Here is a 19,484-nt window from a genome sequence, read left to right on the forward strand (position 1 = left end):
AATCTTTAGCCATCACCAATGGGCGATTGATATAGTCTGACAAATAATAACAAATGCGTCTTGACATTGTTTCAGTGGCACACGTCATTGCATTGTGATCTTGCTACAGTACAAGACACAGGGGGATTAGCTCAAATGGTAGAGCGCTCGCTTAGCATGCGAGAGGTAGCGGGATCGATGCCCGCATCCTCCAAAAGGCCGTAGCTTTAAGCATCAACACAAGAACATTTCCATTCCACAATAAAGAAATGTTCAACTGTGTTCCGTTACCCCTGGTAAGTAAGGTTACACTGGAAGGAAATGCTATCCCAGTTCAAGGTCCACATGCAATTTGTTTAGACTCAGCACTGTGCTTGTACTCCCTATATTGACATTTATCACCATAAAACAATGGAGGAGTGAAATGGTCACTATTAAACAAAGACTTACCCTAAACTAGATTTACTGCCTGCTTCTTTTGTTTTTCTTTTTAACTGCCTGTGTCTCTTCAGAAATTAGCACAGTGTTAGTACATCACCTGCTGAACTTTCCACTTCCGGCCTGCAAGCATTGTGAGGGTCAAGTTTTTAGAAGTTCAGCTACTCTGCACCCATCTTGAAATTAACGTGAGTATCTTCAGGGCAGTTATTTTGAAGCATCATCTTAGTTAATGGTTCAGTTATCATGAAGACAATGTACGGACAATCCAGTCAATGCAGTATTTAAAAGTAGTTGCTGTTTAGAAAGTGTTACTACGTTTATGCCTGCTTCTCTTCAGCAGAGCTGGATGATAAAACTATGCAAAGTTAAATGTTTCTGTGTCGTTACAATCCCACTTGGAGGATGCGGGTATCGATCCCTGGGAGAATTTAAATTGTATCACTTTTGTAGCAACTCTGAAAAAGGAATCATACCATATGTTAAAATGTATAGCTCTACAAAATACACACCAACCGAAAGATTCCTTTGATCGATATCCCGTAGGAGACACAAATCTTTTTGGGGTTGAGTCTATGGAAGTAAATCTACCTACTGAACAGCCAGAAGGGATGACCAAGTTATTGTGAGGTATTGAAGGGACATAGAGACAGCAGGGGAGACCCGAGGCGGGCGCATGTCCGAGTGTCAGGTGAACTGAACTTCAGGTAAGAAGTTATGACCTGCAGTCTATCTGGGTCACATATAAAACAAGTTTAGGTGGAGTTTATTTTCTTTATGCTGACTTTTTACAGTCATTTACAATAACTCTCGTACTGTGTACTAGCTAGCATGACGGAGTTTCTATACAGCTGGGTGGGTGCTATGATGTTACTGATAGTGAACTTTATTTTATTCATAAGGTTAGTTAGTAAAGTTGCCAACCGTCCCGTAAAAAACGGAATCGTCCCGCATTCGGAGAAAATATTACGCGTTTCTTATTGAGCTGAAAAGGAACACAGTTTGTCCCGGACTTCAGCTAGAATGGAAAAAGACACAAAGCTGGATTTATTCTGCGTCTTTACGCTGTCAGCTGCCTCTTCTTCTTTCATTCTCTCCCCTTCCTCTCCTGTTGCTCCTTTGATCATGAAACTGATCAATGATCAGCTGATCGGCATTTCTCTCGTTTGTTTATCGCCCACTTTGCGCCAGAAAGAAGAAACCAGCCGATGTCGTGCTAAACAACAGCAGCATGTTTAAGCTTGATCAGCTGTTGTTAGAATGTATTTAATATTAATTTCTAGTATCAGCTGATGTTTGCTGGAGCCACAGCTATAAAGCTGCTGGTCATGATATCGGTTTGGATATGTGGTGAGAGGGAAACATGAAGATGAAACCAGGAGATGTCTTTACTGAATCATCAGAGCTGAACAGGTGATGGAGAAACAGGTTTACCTTTTAGGTGACATGAATGAGTTTAAGGGAAGTTAAGAACTGTTTCTGAGACACAAATAACACCAGGATCCTTTTTTAGGTAGCTGACAGCTGGTAACTGTGCAGGGGCGGATTTAGCAAATTAACAGGGAAAGGGGGGCACAAAGAAATACTTTTCTTTCTTATTCTCATTTAAAATATCTAGTTTTTAATAAATAATTATCTGAATCTTACAACCAAAGTTTTTATCTGATGTAAAATGTATAGAGATCACATATATACCAACATGACAGTGTACATCACTGTCACAACAGCGTTTGTTTTCATTCAAAGGCTTTATGGCCTTTCCTATAATACCTGGTGGGCCGGTCTCTAGTCTACATGGCAATGCCGATTATTTGTTCCAGTCCAGCCCTGCTCACCACTAGGTGAGTGAGCTGGATGATTGTAAGTAACAGTGGAGCTGTTCTCATCGAGACGACCCCTCCTAACTACAGTTTTATCAGTGAGGCCAGGGTGAGCAGGAGGGGTTGCTGTCTTATTTAATGAATCATTTCAATGTAAGCAGCTATCTCCTGGAAGTTTTCAGTCTTTTGAATATGTGGCTTTACAGCTGAAGGCCCCATCCAAAGTTGTGTTTCTTAATGTTTACAGGCCTCCCAAATACTGCACAGACTTTTTTAATGACCTCAGTGAACTGCTGTCTGTGATCTGTGTTGATTTTGACTGTGTAATTATTGTTGGGGATTTTAACATTCATGTGGACAACCCTCAGGACAAAGGGACTAAAGACCTGAGTAACACTCTGGGCAACTTTGGGCTGACTCAGCATGTAACAGAGGCCACGCATAATAGAGGACACACTCTTGACCTACTGATCTCCAAAGGCCTAAGCATTTCAAAGGTTACTGTGTCTGATGTGGGCCTGTCTGACCATTACTGTGTTTTCTTTGAAAGTAAAATCTCAGCCCACACAAATATATCAACAGCAGTGATCACAAAACGGTGTATAACTGAAGACAGTAGTGAGATCTTTAACCAGGTCTTCCCATTAACACCTGACCTGTCCAGAGGTTCAGTCAATGAGCTCGTCAATAGCTTCAATGCTAACATGTTAAATGTAATGGACACTATTGCTCCCATTAAGGTGAAGGTTATCTCTGGAAGAAGAAGTCTCCATGGAGAAACTCCACACTGGTGAAAAATGAAAAAAGAGAGTGTAGGAAAGCTGAGCGCAGATGGAGAAAAACAAACCTCCAGGTTCATTATGACATCTATAAAGAGAAACTTCACAATTAAAATTTACAACTGAGGAGTGCAAGGAGGTCCTACTTCTCTGACATCATCACCAAAAACAGTCATAATGCTCGGGTCTTATTTTCTACAGTTGACAGGCTAACAAACCCTCCTGTGTCAGTGGCAGCTGAACTTCATTCGACCGTGGCCTGCAATGACTTTGCCAAATTCTTCACAGAAAAAATCCAAAAAATTAGACAAGCAATTGGTACATCAACAGCAGATCCAGGATATGTACTGTGTCCACCAAAAAACTGTTCAAACACCATGAAACAGTTTCACCCGATTAACAGCAAAGACCTGGAGGACATCTTAGGTCAACTGAACTCCTCCTCCTGCTGTTTAGATGTCCTGCCAACAAGTTTTTTCAAAAAGGTCTCAAAGACTTTAGAGTCAGACCTGTTACAGATCGTCAACTTTTCTTTATTATCAGGTGTGTTTCCAGAATCACTAAAAACTGCTGTAATTAAACCTATACTGAAAAAGGACAAGCTTGACAAGACACAAATGAACAACTACAGGCCGATCTCAAATCTCCCGTTTTTAAGTAAGATCATTGAAAAAGCAGTTTCTCAACAGCTCAGTTACTTCTTAAAACAGAATAACTGCTATGATGCCTTCCAGTCAGGTTTTAGACAGAACCACAGCACTGAAACCGCTCTCACCAAAGTGTTTAATGACATATGTCTGAATACAGATAGTGGAAAAATGTCAGTCTTAGTTTTACTGGATCTCAGTGCAGCATTTGATACAGTTGACCACAACATATTACTCAAACGACTGGAGAACTGGGCAGGTCTTTCAGGAACTGTACTAAACTGGTTCAAAACATACTTAGAAAACAGGAAATACTTTGTATCAATAGGTAACTTCACATCTGAGCAGACAAGTATCACATGTGGAGTTCCCCAAGGTTCCATCTTGGGACCCCCTCTGTTTAACATTTACATGCTCCCACTGGCACAGATTATAAAGAACAACAAAATAAACTATCATAGCTATGCAGATGACACACAAATATATATCACAATGTCACCAGGAGACCGAGGCCCTGTACAGGCTCTTGGTAAATGCATTAAGGAAATTAATGACTGGTTGTGCCACAATTTTCTCCAGCTAAACAAAACCAAAACTGAAGTAATAGTCTTTGGAGCCAAAGAAAAACGATTACAGGTCACCAGAGAACTTCAATCTATACACCTAAAAACCACAGACCAGGCGAGAAATTTGGGTGTAGTGATGGATGCAGACCTAAACTTAGATAAACACATTAAGACAATAACAAAGTCAGCTTACTATCACCTCAAGAATATATCAAGGATAAAAGATCTGATGTCTCAACAGGACCTGGAAAACCTAGTCCATGCATTCATCTTTAGTAGGCTTGATTACTGTAACAACAACTTTTACAGTTCTACCTAAAAAATAAGTCAGACAACTACAGCTCATTCAGAACTCTGCTGCTCGAGTCCTCACTAAGACCAAAAAAGTGGACCACATCAGTCCAGCTCTGAGGTCTTTACACTGGCTGCCTGTCCGTCAGAGGATAGACTTTAAAGTTCTGATGCTGGTCTATAAAGCTCTGAATGGTTTAGGACCAAAATACATCAGTGACCTCCTGACCCAGTATGAACCTTCCAGATCCCTCAGGTCATCTGGATCCGGTCTTTTATCAGTTCCCAGAGTCAGAACCAGACACGGAGAAGCTGCATTCAGCTTTTATGCTCCATATATCTGGAACAAACTCCCAGAAAGCCTCAGATCAGCTGAAACACTCAGTTTATTTAAATCCAGGTTGAAGACTCACCTGTTCTCAGCTGCATTTGAATAAAACACCAAATCCACACTTTTAAGCTTAAATTTCAAAACTTACATTAACTACTGATTTTATCTACTGTTCTGATTTTATCTGTTTTGATTTTATATACTGTTTTGTTTGTTTGTTTGTTTGTTTGTTAATTAGTTAGTTTGTTTGCTTGTTTTAATCAATTTTAAATCATGCTTTTTATTTGTTTTTGTTTCTAATGTCTCTGTAAAGCACTTTGAATCACCTTGTTGTTGAATTGTGCTATACAAATAAATTTGCCTTGCCTTGCCTTGCCTAGGTGGTGTTCAGTTGACAGCTCAGGGTCTGTCTTCACCCAAGTGTCCAGAACATGTACAAATTTCTGTAAAAATACAGCCGTTAATGTGGTTGGCATTAATACCTACAGTGGGGCAAAAAAGTATTTAGTCAGCCACCGATTGTGCAAGTTCCCCCACTTAAAATGATGACAGAGGTCAATAATTTGCACCAGAGGTACACTTCAACTGTGAGAGACAGAATGTGAAAAAAAAATCCATGAATCCACATGGTAGGATTTGTAAAGAATTTATTCATAAATTAGGGTGGAAAATAAGTATTTGGTCACCTCAAACAAGGAAAATCTCTGGCTCTCACAGACCTGTAACGTCTGTGGAACGATTTGGACGGTAAGCGAACTGTAGTGGGTCCAGTGTGTCTGGTAGTGAAGAAATGATGAAGTCTCTGACCAGGCGTTCAAAGCACTTCATCACTACTGAGGTGAGGGCTACAGGGCGATAGTCATTGAGAGAAGCAGGGTGGGGTTTCTTCGGGACAGGAACAATGATGGACTCTTTGAAGCATGTGGGGATCACCGACTGAGATAAAGAGATGTTGAATATCTCAGTGAACACAGGAGCTAGCTGGTATGCGCAGTCTCTTAGGATACGACCTGGGATGCCGTCTGGTCCTGCTGCTTTCCTGGTGTTCACTCTCTTGAAGGCTCTCCTTACTTCATGCTCGGAGATGACGAGCACGTTTCCGGTGCTGGCAGTATCTTCCTGTCTGCAGCCGTTAGCGCCGCTAACACTAGCATTGTTGGAGACCTTAGCTGCAGCCTCGAAGCGAGCATAGAAAGTGTTCAGCTCGTCTGCCAGAGTCACGGCCGCGTTCGTCATACCGGTTGTTGGTGCTTTATAGTCCGTTATTGTCCTTAGTCCCCGCCACAGGCTCCTAGAGTCACTCTGTTGGAGTTGTGACTCTAGTTTCCTCCCGTAGCGCTGCTTCGCCTCTTTCACCGCCCTCCGCACGTTATATGACGCGGCTTTGTACGGGTCCATGTCCCCCGTCATGAGTCCCGTGTTGTAGGCAGCGGTGCGGGATCTCAGAGCGTCGCGGATGGTTTTATCCACCCACGGCTTCTGGTTGGGAAACGTTGTGATAGTCTTTGTCTCCACGGTATCATCCGCTAGTTTCCCGATGAATCCCACAACCGCTTCCGTAAACACGTTGACGTCATTGTCGGAGCTGTTTCTGAACATGCCCCAGTCTGCGTCATCGAGTGCGTCCTGTAACGCGGCCACCGATTGATCCGTCCAGCGCGCGACCTTCCTCTGAACCGGAACTTCCTGTTTCAGCCTTTGTTTGTATTTTGGCATGAGGAAGATGGCGGCGTGATCAGATTTGCCAAACGGGGGGCAGGATTGTGCCTTGTAGCCGTCCTTGACCGTAGTGTAGCAGTGGTCCAGTGTCCTTTCACCCCTGGTGGGGCAGGTGATGTGTTGATAAAAGTTCGGCGCTGCGCGTTTGAGGTTGGCGCTATTAAAGTCCCCCGTCACAATAAGCGCAGCGTCCCGGTGTTGTGTCTGGTGCTGTGTGAGTGCCTCATGCAGCTCGCATAAGGCGGTGACCGTGTCCGCTTGTGGTGGAATATAAACGGCACTTACAATGACCGATGTAAATTCCCGAGGTAGATAAAAAGGACGACACATGATGGACAGTAGTTCCAGATTTGGTGTGCAGGAGCGTGTGAGAGGAACAACGTTCGCACTGTTGCACCAGTTGTTGTTCACCATTAAACACACGCCGCCTCCCCTTGACTTCCCCGAGTCCCGTGTCCTGTCCATGCGGTGAACCGAGAAGAACTCGGCCGGCTGGATGGCGTGGTCCGGCACCGCTGGGTTCAGCCATGTCTCGGTGAAGCAGAGGAGATTGCAGTCCCGAATGTCTCTCTGGAACTTTATCCTGGCCCTGAGGTCGTCAAGCTTGTTCTCCAGTGACTGGACGTTGGCGAGCAGGATGCTAGGCAGAGGTGTGCGGTGTGCACGAGCTCTCAGCCTGTTCCTGACGCCGGCTCGCTTCCCTCTAGGCCGCCGCCGCTTCCCTTTGTTCTCCCTCGAGATCTCACTCGGCCAGCTCGGATCCGGAGTTAAAAACTTCGAATTGTGAGTACATTGTATACCAATAGAAACAAGAGTGTCACTGTCATACCTAATGTACCCAATGGTGATGATTTTGCCGATTTAGAAACGCTGAAAACTAACTTAAAAAACAAAGACAAAGAAAAAGTGGTCGGAGCAGTCGTGACGGCAGCCGACCTCACCGGCGCCATCTTAAATGTGGTTGTGTATGTGTGTGCGTGTGCGGTTTGTGGGAGGCAGCTCCTTTTCCCGGTAGGGAGTGAAACTGTTTGTTCAGCTCTTACTATCGCTGTGGGAAGAAACTGATGAGAAAAGAACAGAACAAGTCTCATAGTGAACAATCAGTCTAAGTCATCAAAAGGTTTGTCACAATCAGCAGGGCTGACTGTGTGTAGAGTGAAGGTTGGACCCAAATGCAGACGAAAACAAAATGTGAAACATGACTTGAATAACAGAAAACGAGCCGTTTATTGAGGCTGGCAAAATAACTGTAGGCAAAAGGCAAGGCTAACAATAAACTAAACTGGGTGAGCTAAATTAACTAAAAACCTACAACAAGACCATGGACTTGACATGAGGAAACTTGGCTTGCAAACAAAGCAGACGATCTGACAATGACACACTGAAAACAGAGAACTTAAATACACAGGAGGTGATTAGGGGAAGTGGGAACACATGGAGGAACAGCTGACTGACTGACATGAACCTAATGACAGGACAGGGGAAGTGAAACTAAATACAATGAACAAAGAACACACGACTCCTTCAAAATAAAACAGGAAACACTGAAACTAGACATGACAACACAAGCTTAACAGACCTAATACGTGATGAACGATACAAGAACTCAAACATAGAAACCAAGGAAACAATAAATAATAACTGCCTTTCCTTAACTAAAGCTAAATAGGAATGACACAAACTAATCACAAATCTAAAATGAGACAAATACAAAATGAAACCAGGAAAAAATTAAAAACAAACTGAACTGGACATGTGTGTGCTTAATAAACTGGCAAATTACAGCAGGATTTTCCTATCCTCGGTCAGAAGGCACAGGTGACTTATATGATGAAAGAGAGGGTCCACAGCAATGAGAATTAGGGTTCCTTTAATCCAAACATCTCCAGAAGTGAATTCGTGTGAGTATATGTATGTGTGTGTGGTTCTGTAAAATAACAGAAATTACAATTAGCAAACAATTAAAGTCAACCAAACTGGTCTAAATAATACAGAAAGGGTTGAACAGAAATGACTAAACACCACCCCCTGGTGGACACAAATGGGCTGCTGCACAGGGATAGACTCCATCTTTACTTTGGGCAGCTCACTTCACAAGGGTAGCGCCATTTTGGTCAAATCAGCGTGAATATACAGTGTCTCGTGGCTACACAAACCGCTGGAAAACTCTATAAAGGCATCACACAATGTACATAGGCAAGTGTATGATAAGTTACAACCATAGAACAAAAACATACAAGGCACTTACTTATCATTCACGCACACGCACGACACATGTTCAGTACAACAGCCCAGCTCCACCAGCGCTATCACAGTGAACCAGCGCAAACACAAACAAAGGATGGGAGGAATGTACCATCTTAGCAGTGGTTAGAGGGGGTCCGTGGAACAGTCTATATACACAAATCACAGGGGTTTTCTACACAAACAAACAAACAAAACAAACAAAAATTTCAAGTGGAACCCAAAACACAAATACATGAGACCAAATAACACAACCCTGGGAGACAAGGCAAAAAGTCAAATACTCAAAGTTTCAGGAGGCCGACCCAGACGTCGGCGGCACAACAGTCCATAGGTCATTAGTTCAGGGGGCCGACAAGGACGACATCAGCACAAGAGTTTGCACAGTTCAGGTGGCCGACCAGGAGGCCAACGGTTCAGTAGTCCATAGTTCAAGGGTTCAGGGGGCCGGCCACGAGTCCAACGGTGGCGACGGAGCAGGTCAGGAGGCCGACAACGTGGAAAACGGGAGTGGCTGACCACACTTGGAGAGCTTGGTTGGCTGCCGGCGGCAACTTGGGCACGTACGAAGATGGTCAGGGGGCTTGGCTGGCGGTCGACGGCAGTGTGGGCACATACAAAGGCCATCGGGCAGCTTGGCCGTCAGGTGGCTTGGCAGGTGGTCGACGACGTGGACGAGAACTGGCTGGTGGTCAACGGCGTGGACGATAGTCCTTGGATGGTTTGGTTGGTTTCCGTCGACAGACTGTTTTGACAGGCTCCGGAAACAGCTGTGCTGGACTTGGCTTGGCACGTGGAAGGAGACCAGGCTGAGGCGTGGCAGGGCCAGGCGAGGCATTGTCCTCTGGCTGGGTCGCGTCGAGACCAGGCGTGGCGACGACCTCTGGCTGGGTCGCGTCGAGACCAGGTGGCAGCATGGCGGCTGCAGGTGGTGGACCAGGTGGTGGCGCTGCAGCAGATGTTGCAGAATGCTGGATGGGCTCGGCTAAACCTCCAGCTGGCGTGGCATGAGGCTAGACGGGCTCCTCGGGCCCTCCAGCTGACGAGGCATGAGGCTGGACGGGCTCCTCGGGCCCTCCAGCTGACGAGGCATGAGGCTGGACGGGCTCCTCGGGCTCTCCAGCTGACACTGGAAAAGGCTGCACAAACTCCAACTAAGCCCCTGGCTCCAACCTGGCCTGGATAACAGTCCCACAGCGGCTTAGCTGAGCCTCATGGCTAGCATTTCCAGTGCAAACAGTCTTATAATTTGGCTTCTTGGAAGCATAGTTCGTGGCATGATCAATGCACAGAGAAGCTAGACAATTTTGCAAAGGGATAAGATGGTCCGTGGAAGACTTGGCCGAAAAATTCTCAGTCTTAGTCATTTCAAAATCATAAACAGTCTTTTTATAGCCGGGCCCATGAACTGGTAAGGCAGTGTTAGTTTTAATATTCACCTTGGAAAAAACATGAGGAGCCAAAATATAGTCACTCACTTCAAACCTTTGTGAGGTACGTTGATGACGTGAACGCCACTTTTTTTCTAGAAGCAGTTGTGACTGAACCAGGGCTAATTGTGGGGTCTGGCTCCTCATCCTCTGACCACAACCTCGCCAGAAATGAGGCTGGAGATGTGAAATCTGAATGAGACTGTGAGGGTGAGTGACTAATCCGTGATGGCGAAGAGGAAACTGGCGAGCTGGGGGGCAGTGCCGGCACTGAAGGGAGGGGCGCTGTGGCAAATCTCAGCAAGCCGACACGGACACACTCAGGCTCGAGAGGCAGCGATGGAGATGACTGGTTGTGGGGTTGCTGTGACTGGGAGGTGCTGGAAGCCATTACATGACTCGACAGTTCCTGGGCCCTCTTCATAATAGCCTCAGTGACGTTCACCATTACAAGCTTGCTCTTCAAATCGGGTGCCGTGAGGACGCGGTTGAGGATCGCTTGGATCCAAGCCATCTCCTCCAGACACTCAGTGAGAGCCGAGTCTGCTGGGTCCATGACTGGTCAGATCGTTCTGTCACAATCAGCAGGGCTGACTGTGTGTAGAGTGAAGGGTGGACCCAAATGCAGACAAAAACAAAATGTGAAACATGACTTGAATAACAGAAAACGAGCCGTTTATTGAGGCTGGCAAAATAACTGTAGGCAAAAGGCAAGGCTAACAATAAACTAAACTGGGTGAGCTAAATTAACTAAAAACCTACAACAGGACCATGGACTTGACATGAGGAAACTTGGCTTGCAAACAAAGCAGACGATCTGACAATGACACACTGAAAACAGAGGACTTAAATACACAGGAGGTGATTAGGGGAAGTGGGAACACATGGAGGAACAGCTGACTGACATGAACCTAATGACAGGACAGGGGAAGTGAAACTAAATACAATGAACAAAGAACACACGACTCCTTCAAAATAAAACAGGAAACACTGAAACTAGACATGACAACACAAGCTTAACAGACCTAACACGTGATGAACGATACAAGAACTCAAACATAGAAACCAAGGAAACAATAAATAACTGCCTTTCCTTAACTAAAGCTAAATAGGAATGACACAAACTAATCACAAATCTAAAATGAGACAAATACAAAATGAACTCAGAGCGCTGGGTCAGAGACCCAGCCTGTGACAGAGTCATCATGCAGTATTCTATCACATGTAAACTTATATCATTAAAAGTACAACTTTCTACTGACAAATAGAAACTTACATTTTTTTTATACTGTCACTTGGCTTCTAAAAGAGCTTTTTTTTTACTGATTATTAGGGAGTTCTGGATAAATAGGTTATTAAAAGATAAATATGCTGTAATCTGTAAATGTTTTTTATGAGGTTAGGGTTTCAACATGACGTCAAGAACCACAGAGGTGTATAATCTGGTATAATCCCAGTATAAATGCTCATAAAGTTATTGCCAAACACCACCTCTTAAGAAGACATTCAGATGAAAGGAAAGATGCCGAATGGCAGTCAGAGCTGGAATATTCCACTAAACCTGGTAGTATTTTCGAACTGTGCACGAGGTAAAGATATTGCCTATATGAGAGAGAGCGAGAGAGAGCATTGACCGTTTACTGTGTTGTGTGTGTATACCAGGAACGGAGATGGAGGGGCAATTCCGGGAGCAGGATTACGAGCATGGGTGTCTGTCTGTTCAGTGACAGGTTGTTTCTCCCAAAGACAAGAACCAACAGACTTAAAAACTCCTTTGTCCCACACGCCATCAAACTGTTTAACTCCTCTCTGTAGTGCCTTTTCATTGTGCAATACTTTTTGTTAATAACCAACGGTGCAATAGACTTCAATACTTGAAATGTGCAATTCCCTTGTATTCTCATTCCTATTTATTCTATTTACCCCTTTTGGATACTCTTTATTTATATATGTCTCTGTATTTATATATGTGTATATATGGTATTCTGCTCACATTCTGTATCTTCTTTCGGTGCTGTGCTAACTGTCCGTTGCCATGCGTTTACATGCATTGTTATGGGTTAACTGTCCGTTGCCATGGGTTAACTGTCCGTTGCCATGCGTTAACTGTCCGTTGCCATGCGTTTACATGCGTTGTTATGGGTTAACTGTCCATTGCCATGGGTTAACTGTCCGTTGCCATGCGTTAACTGTCCGTTGCCATGCGTTTACATGCGTTGTTATGGGTTAACTGTCCGTTGCCATGGGTTATCTGTCCGTTGCCATGCGTTTACATGCGTTGTTATGGGTTAACTGTCCGTTGCCATGCGTTTACATGCGTTGTTATGGGTTAACTGTCCGTTGCCATGGGTTATCTGTCCGTTGCCATGCGTTTACATGCGTTGTTATGGGTTAACTGTCCGTTGCCATGGGTTACCGGTCCGTTGCCATGGTAACCGGTCCGTTGCCATGGTAACCGGTCCGTTGCCATGGGTTACCTGACCGTTGCCATGGGTTAACTGTCCGTTGCCATGGGTTAACTGTCCGTTGCCATGCGTTTACATGCGTTGTTATGGGTTAACTGTCCGTTGCCATGGGTTAACTGTCCGTTGCCATGCGTTTACATGCGTTGTTATGGGTTAACTGTCCGTTGCCATGGGTTACCGGTCCGTTGCCATGGTAACCGGTCCGTTGCCATGGGTTACCGGTCCGTTGCCATGGTAATCGGTCCGTTGCCATGGTAACCGGTCCGTTGCCATGGGTTACCTGACCGTTGCCATGGGTTAACTGTCCGTTGCCATGCGTTAACTGTCCGTTGCCATGCGTTTACATGCGTTGTTATGGGTTAACTGTCCGTTGCCATGCGTTTACATGCGTTGTTATGGGTTAACTGTCCGTTGCCATGCGTTTACATGCGTTGTTATTGGTTAACTGTCCGTTGCCATGCGTTTACATGCGTTGTTATGGGTTAACTGTCCGTTGCCATGGGTTACCGGTCCGTTGCCATGGTAACCGGTCCGTTGCCATGGGTTACCGGTCCGTTGCCATGGTAACCGGTCTGTTGCCATGGTAACCGGTCCATTGCCATGGGTTACCTGACCGTTGCCATGGGTTAACTGTCCGTTGCCATGCGTTAACTGTCCGTTGCCATGCGTTTACATGTGTTGTTATGGGTTAACTGTCCGTTGCCATGGGTTATCTGTCCGTTGCCATGCGTTTACATGCGTTGTTATGGGTTAACTGTCCGTTGCCATGGGTTAACTGTCCGTTGCCATGCGTTTACATGCGTTGTTATGGGTTAACTGTCCGTTGCCATGGGTTACCGGTCCGTTGCCATGGTAACCGGTCCGTTGCCATGGGTTACCGGTCCGTTGCCATGGTAACCGGTCCGTTGCCATTGTAACCGGTCCGTTGCCATGGGTTACCTGACCGTTGCCATGGGTTAACTGTCCGTTGCCATGCGTTAACTGTCCGTTGCCATGCGTTTACATGTGTTGTTATGGGTTAACTGTCCGTTGCCATGCGTTTACATGCGTTGTTATGGGTTAACTGTCCGTTGCCATGGGTTATATGACCGTTGCCATGGGTTATCTGTCCGTTGCCATGCGTTAACATGCGTTGTTATGGGTTAACTGTCCGTTGCCATGGGTTATCTGTCCGTTGCCATGCGTTTACATGCGTTGTTATGGGTTAACTGTCCGTTGCCATGCGTTTACATGCGTTGTTATGGGTTAACTGTCCGTTGCCATGGGTTAACTGTCCGTTGCCATGCGTTAACTGTCCGTTGCCATGCGTTTACATGCGTTGTTATGGGTTAACTGTCCGTTGCCATGGGTTACCGGTCCATTGCCATGGTAACCGGTCCGTTGCCATGGGTTACCGGTCCGTTGCCATGGTAACCGGTCCGTTGCCATGGTAACCGGTCCGTTGCCATGGGTTACCTGACCGTTGCCATGGGTTAACTGTCCGTTGCCATGCGTTAACTGTCCGTTGCCATGCGTTAACTGTCCATTGCCATGCGTTTACATGTGTTGTTATGGGTTAACTGTCCGTTGCCATGCGTTAACATGCGTTGTTATGGGTTAACTGTCCGTTGCCATGGGTTATATGACCGTTGCCATGGGTTAACTGTCCGTTGCCATGCGTTAACTGTCCGTTGCCATGCGTTTACATGCGTTGTTATGGGTTAACTGTCCGTTGCCATGCGTTTACATGCGTTGTTATGGGTTAACTGTCCGTTGCCATGCGTTTACATGTGTTGTTATGGGTTAACTGTCCGTTGCCATGCGTTAACATGCGTTGTTATGGGTTAACTGTCCGTTGCCATGGGTTATATGACCGTTGCCATGGGTTAACTGTCCGTTGCCATGCGTTAACTGTCCGTTGCCATGCGTTTACATGCGTTGTTATGGGTTAACTGTCCGTTGCCATGCGTTTACATGCGTTGTTATGGGTTAACTGTCCGTTGCCATGCGTTTACATGCGTTGTTATGGGTTAACTGTCCGTTGCCATGGGTTACCGGTCCGTTGCCATGGTAACCGGTCCGTTGCCATGGGTTACCGGTCCGTTGCCATGGTAACCGGTCCGTTGCCATGGTAACCGGTCCGTTGCCATGGGTTATCTGTCCGTTGCCATGCGTTTACATGCGTTGTTATGGGTTAACTGTCCGTTGCCATGCGTTTACATGCGTTGTTATGGGTTAACTGTCCGTTGCCATGGGTTATCTGTCCGTTGCCATGCGTTTACATGCGTTGTTATGGGTTAACTGTCCGTTGCCATGGGTTATCTGTCCGTTGCCATGCGTTTACATGCGTTGTTATGGGTTAACTGTCCGTTGCCATGGGTTATCTGTCCGTTGCCATGTGTTTACATGCGTTGTTATGGGTTAACTGTCCGTTGCCATGGGTTACCGGTCCGTTGCCATGGTAACCGGTCCGTTGCCATGGGTTACCGGTCCGTTGCCATGGTAACCGGTCCGTTGCCATGGTAACCGGTCCGTTGCCATGGGTTATCTTTCCGTTGCCATGCGTTTACATGCGTTGTTATGGGTTAACTGTCCGTTGCCATGCGTTTACATGCGTTGTTATGGGTTAACTGTCCGTTGCCATGGGTTATCTGTCCGTTGCCATGCGTTTACATGCGTTGTTATGGGTTAACTGTCCGTTGCCATGCGTTTACATGCGTTGTTATGGGTTAACTGTCCGTTGCCATGGGTTAACTGTCCGTTGCCATGCGTTAACTGTCCGTTGCCATGCGTTTACATGCGTTGTTATGGGTTAACTGTCCGTTGCCATGGGTTAACTGTCCGTTGCCATGCGTTTACATGCGTTGTTATGGGTTAACTGTCCGTTGCCATGGGTTATCTGTCCGTTGCCATGCGTTTACATGCGTTGTTATGGGTTAACTGTCCGTTGCCATGGGTTAACTGTCCGTTGCCATGGTAACCGGTCCGTTGCCATGGGTTACCGGTCCGTTGCCATGGTAACCGGTCCGTTGCCATGGTAACCGGTCCGTTGCCATGGTAACCGGTCCGTTGCCATGGGTTACCTGACCGTTGCCATGGGTTAACTGTCCGTTGCCATGCGTTTACATGTGTTGTTATGGGTTAACTGTCCGTTGCCATGGGTTATCTGTCCGTTGCCATGCGTTTACATGCGTTGTTATTGGTTATCTGTCCGTTGCCATGCGTTTACATGCGTTGTTATGGGTTAACTGTCCGTTGCCATGCGTTTACATGCGTTGTTATGGGTTAACTGTCCGTTGCCATGGGTTATCTGTCCGTTGCCATGCGTTTACATGCGTTGTTATGGGTTAACTGTCCGTTGCCATGGGTTATCTGTCCGTTGCCATGCGTTTACATGCGTTGTTATGGGTTACCTGACCGTTGCCATGGGTTAACTGTCCGTTGCCATGCGTTAACTGTCCGTTGCCATGCGTTAACTGTCCGTTGCCATGCGTTAACTGTCCATTGCCATGCGTTTACATGCGTTGTTATGGGTTAACTGTCCGTTGCCATGGGTTATATGACCGTTGCCATGGGTTAACTGTCCGTTGCCATGCGTTAACTGTCCGTTGCCATGCGTTTACATGCGTTGTTATGGGTTAACTGTCCGTTGCCATGCGTTTACATGCGTTGTTATGGGTTAACTGTCCGTTGCCATGCGTTTACATGTGTTGTTATGGGTTAACTGTCCGTTGCCATGCGTTAACATGCGTTGTTATGGGTTAACTGTCCGTTGCCATGGGTTATATGACCGTTGCCATGGGTTAACTGTCCGTTGCCATGCGTTAACTGTCCGTTGCCATGCGTTTACATGCGTTGTTATGGGTTAACTGTCCGTTGCCATGCGTTTACATGCGTTGTTATGGGTTAACTGTCCGTTGCCATGCGTTTACATGCGTTGTTATGGGTTAACTGTCCGTTGCCATGGGTTACCGGTCCGTTGCCATGGTAACCGGTCCGTTGCCATGGGTTACCGGTCCGTTGCCATGTGTTTACATGCGTTGTTATGGGTTAACTGTCCGTTGCCATGGGTTACCGGTCCGTTGCCATGGTAACCGGTCCGTTGCCATGGGTTACCGGTCCGTTGCCATGGTAACCGGTCCGTTGCCATGGTAACCGGTCCGTTGCCATGGGTTATCTGTCCGTTGCCATGCGTTTACATGCGTTGTTATGGGTTAACTGTCCGTTGCCATGCGTTTACATGCGTTGTTATGGGTTAACTGTCCGTTGCCATGGGTTATCTGTCCGTTGCCATGCGTTTACATGCGTTGTTATGGGTTAACTGTCCGTTGCCATGGGTTATCTGTCCGTTGCCATGCGTTTACATGCGTTGTTATGGGTTAACTGTCCGTTGCCATGGGTTATCTGTCCGTTGCCATGTGTTTACATGCGTTGTTATGGGTTAACTGTCCGTTGCCATGGGTTACCGGTCCGTTGCCATGGTAACCGGTCCGTTGCCATGGGTTACCGGTCCGTTGCCATGGTAACCGGTCCGTTGCCATGGTAACCGGTCCGTTGCCATGGGTTATCTTTCCGTTGCCATGCGTTTACATGCGTTGTTATGGGTTAACTGTCCGTTGCCATGCGTTTACATGCGTTGTTATGGGTTAACTGTCCGTTGCCATGGGTTATCTGTCCGTTGCCATGCGTTTACATGCGTTGTTATGGGTTAACTGTCCGTTGCCATGCGTTTACATGCGTTGTTATGGGTTAACTGTCCGTTGCCATGGGTTAACTGTCCGTTGCCATGCGTTAACTGTCCGTTGCCATGCGTTTACATGCGTTGTTATGGGTTAACTGTCCGTTGCCATGGGTTAACTGTCCGTTGCCATGCGTTTACATGCGTTGTTATGGGTTAACTGTCCGTTGCCATGCGTTTACATGCGTTGTTATGGGTTAACTGTCCGTTGCCATGGGTTATCTGTCCGTTGCCATGCGTTTACATGCGTTGTTATGGGTTAACTGTCCGTTGCCATGGGTTAACTGTCCGTTGCCATGGTAACCGGTCCGTTGCCATGGGTTACCGGTCCGTTGCCATGGTAACCGGTCCGTTGCCATGGTAACCGGTCCGTTGCCATGGTAACCGGTCCGTTGCCATGGGTTACCTGACCGTTGCCATGGGTTAACTGTCCGTTGCCATGCGTTTACATGTGTTGTTATGGGTTAACTGTCCGTTGCCATGGGTTATCTGTCCGTTGCCATGCGTTTACATGCGTTGTTATTGGTTAACTGTCCGTTGCCATGCGTTTACATGCGTTGTTATGAGTTAACTGTCCGTTGCCATGGGTTACCGGTCCGTTGCCATGGTAACCGGTCCGTTGCCATGGGTTACCGGTCCGTTGCCATGGTAACCGGTCCGTTGCCATGGGTTACCTGACCGTTGCCATGGGTTAACTGTCCGTTGCCATGCGTTAACTGTCCGTTGCCATGCGTTTACATGTGTTGTTATGGGTTAACTGTCCGTTGCCATGCGTTTACATGCGTTGTTATGGGTTAACTGTCCGTTGCCATGGGTTATATGACCGTTGCCATGGGTTAACTGTCCGTTGCCATGCGTTAACTGTCCGTTGCCATGCGTTTACATGCGTTGTTATGGGTTAACTGTCCGTTGCCATGGGTTATCTGTCCGTTGCCATGCGTTAACATGCGTTGTTATTGGTTAACTGTCCGTTGCCATGGGTTATCTGTCCGTTGCCATGCGTTTACATGCGTTGTTATTGGTTAACTGTCCGTTGCCATGCGTTTACATGCGTTGTTATGAGTTAACTGTCCGTTGCCATGGTAACCGGTCCGTTGCCATGGGTTACCTGACCGTTGCCATGGGTTAACTGTCCGTTGCCATGCGTTAACTGTCCGTTGCCATGCGTTTACATGTGTTGTTATGGGTTAACTGTCCGTTGCCATGCGTTTACATGCGTTGTTATGGGTTAACTGTCCGTTGCCATGGGTTATATGACCGTTGCCATGGGTTAACTGTCCGTTGCCATGCGTTAACTGTCCGTTGCCATGTGTTTACATGCGTTGTTATGGGTTAACTGTCCGTTGCCATGCGTTTACATGCGTTGTTATGGGTTAACTGTCCGTTGCCACTCTTCTCTTTCTTTGCTGTCTTAACACTAGGAGTCCCAGGCTTCTACCTTTCTACCTTTAAAACCCACCACCAGCCAAATGGCTGGTAGCCAAGTGGAAGCTAAATTGGCTAGTCATTCATATGTAAATTAGGTTGTTAGCTGGGAATTCTGGAGGGAGGGGAGTGGGGGTGTGTGGATGAGGGGGTGGGGGAGCTGCTAAAAGCTGTGAACTTCCTTTTGTGTTTCATCTTGATGCATTCTCAATCATCCAGGGAAATAAATCTCCAAAAGTCACCAACTTGGAGTGTTTCAGTTTGCCATCTTAGGGAGAAATCAACACACATGGGTGTAGGTCCTTTGTTGCTGAGATTTATTGATAAAAACAGTACAAAAAACCAACCATTTGTACACATATTTACAAATAATAATAAAAAGTGAGTGAGTACATTTCAACATTTTCAGTAATCACTCACAATCCTGGCACTGCCATGGTATCTGTAGTCTGCATTTACCACATGTGTATCTGTAGCAGTGAACACATCGCACAGTGGCATGATTGTTCTTGCATTTGTGTTTGACCTGACACATGGCTCTTTTTCCAGGACTAGGTGTGGAGGGTTGTGTCCGAAGCAACTGTTCTTTTCTTGCCTTCTTCTCAGCTACATGAGAGTGAGCCAACTCTCTTG

The 19,484-nt window shown here is 46.3% G+C and overlaps 1 non-coding gene across 1 annotated transcript; it reads left to right on the forward strand.

Moving 5' to 3' along the window:
* The first annotated feature begins 120 nt into the window (after positions 1–120).
* trnaa-agc (transfer RNA alanine (anticodon AGC)) lies at positions 121–193 on the forward strand. Its single transcript has one exon. It is a non-coding gene; the product is annotated as a tRNA-Ala (tRNA).
* Positions 194–19,484: the final 19,291 nt, after the last annotated feature.

Source organism: Diplotaxodon limnothrissa, linkage group LG15, assembly GCF_057381915.1.
Source record: "Diplotaxodon limnothrissa isolate DT_005_m linkage group LG15, D_limnothrissa_male_GT1.1, whole genome shotgun sequence".
Lineage (NCBI taxonomy): Eukaryota > Metazoa > Chordata > Actinopteri > Cichliformes > Cichlidae > Diplotaxodon > Diplotaxodon limnothrissa.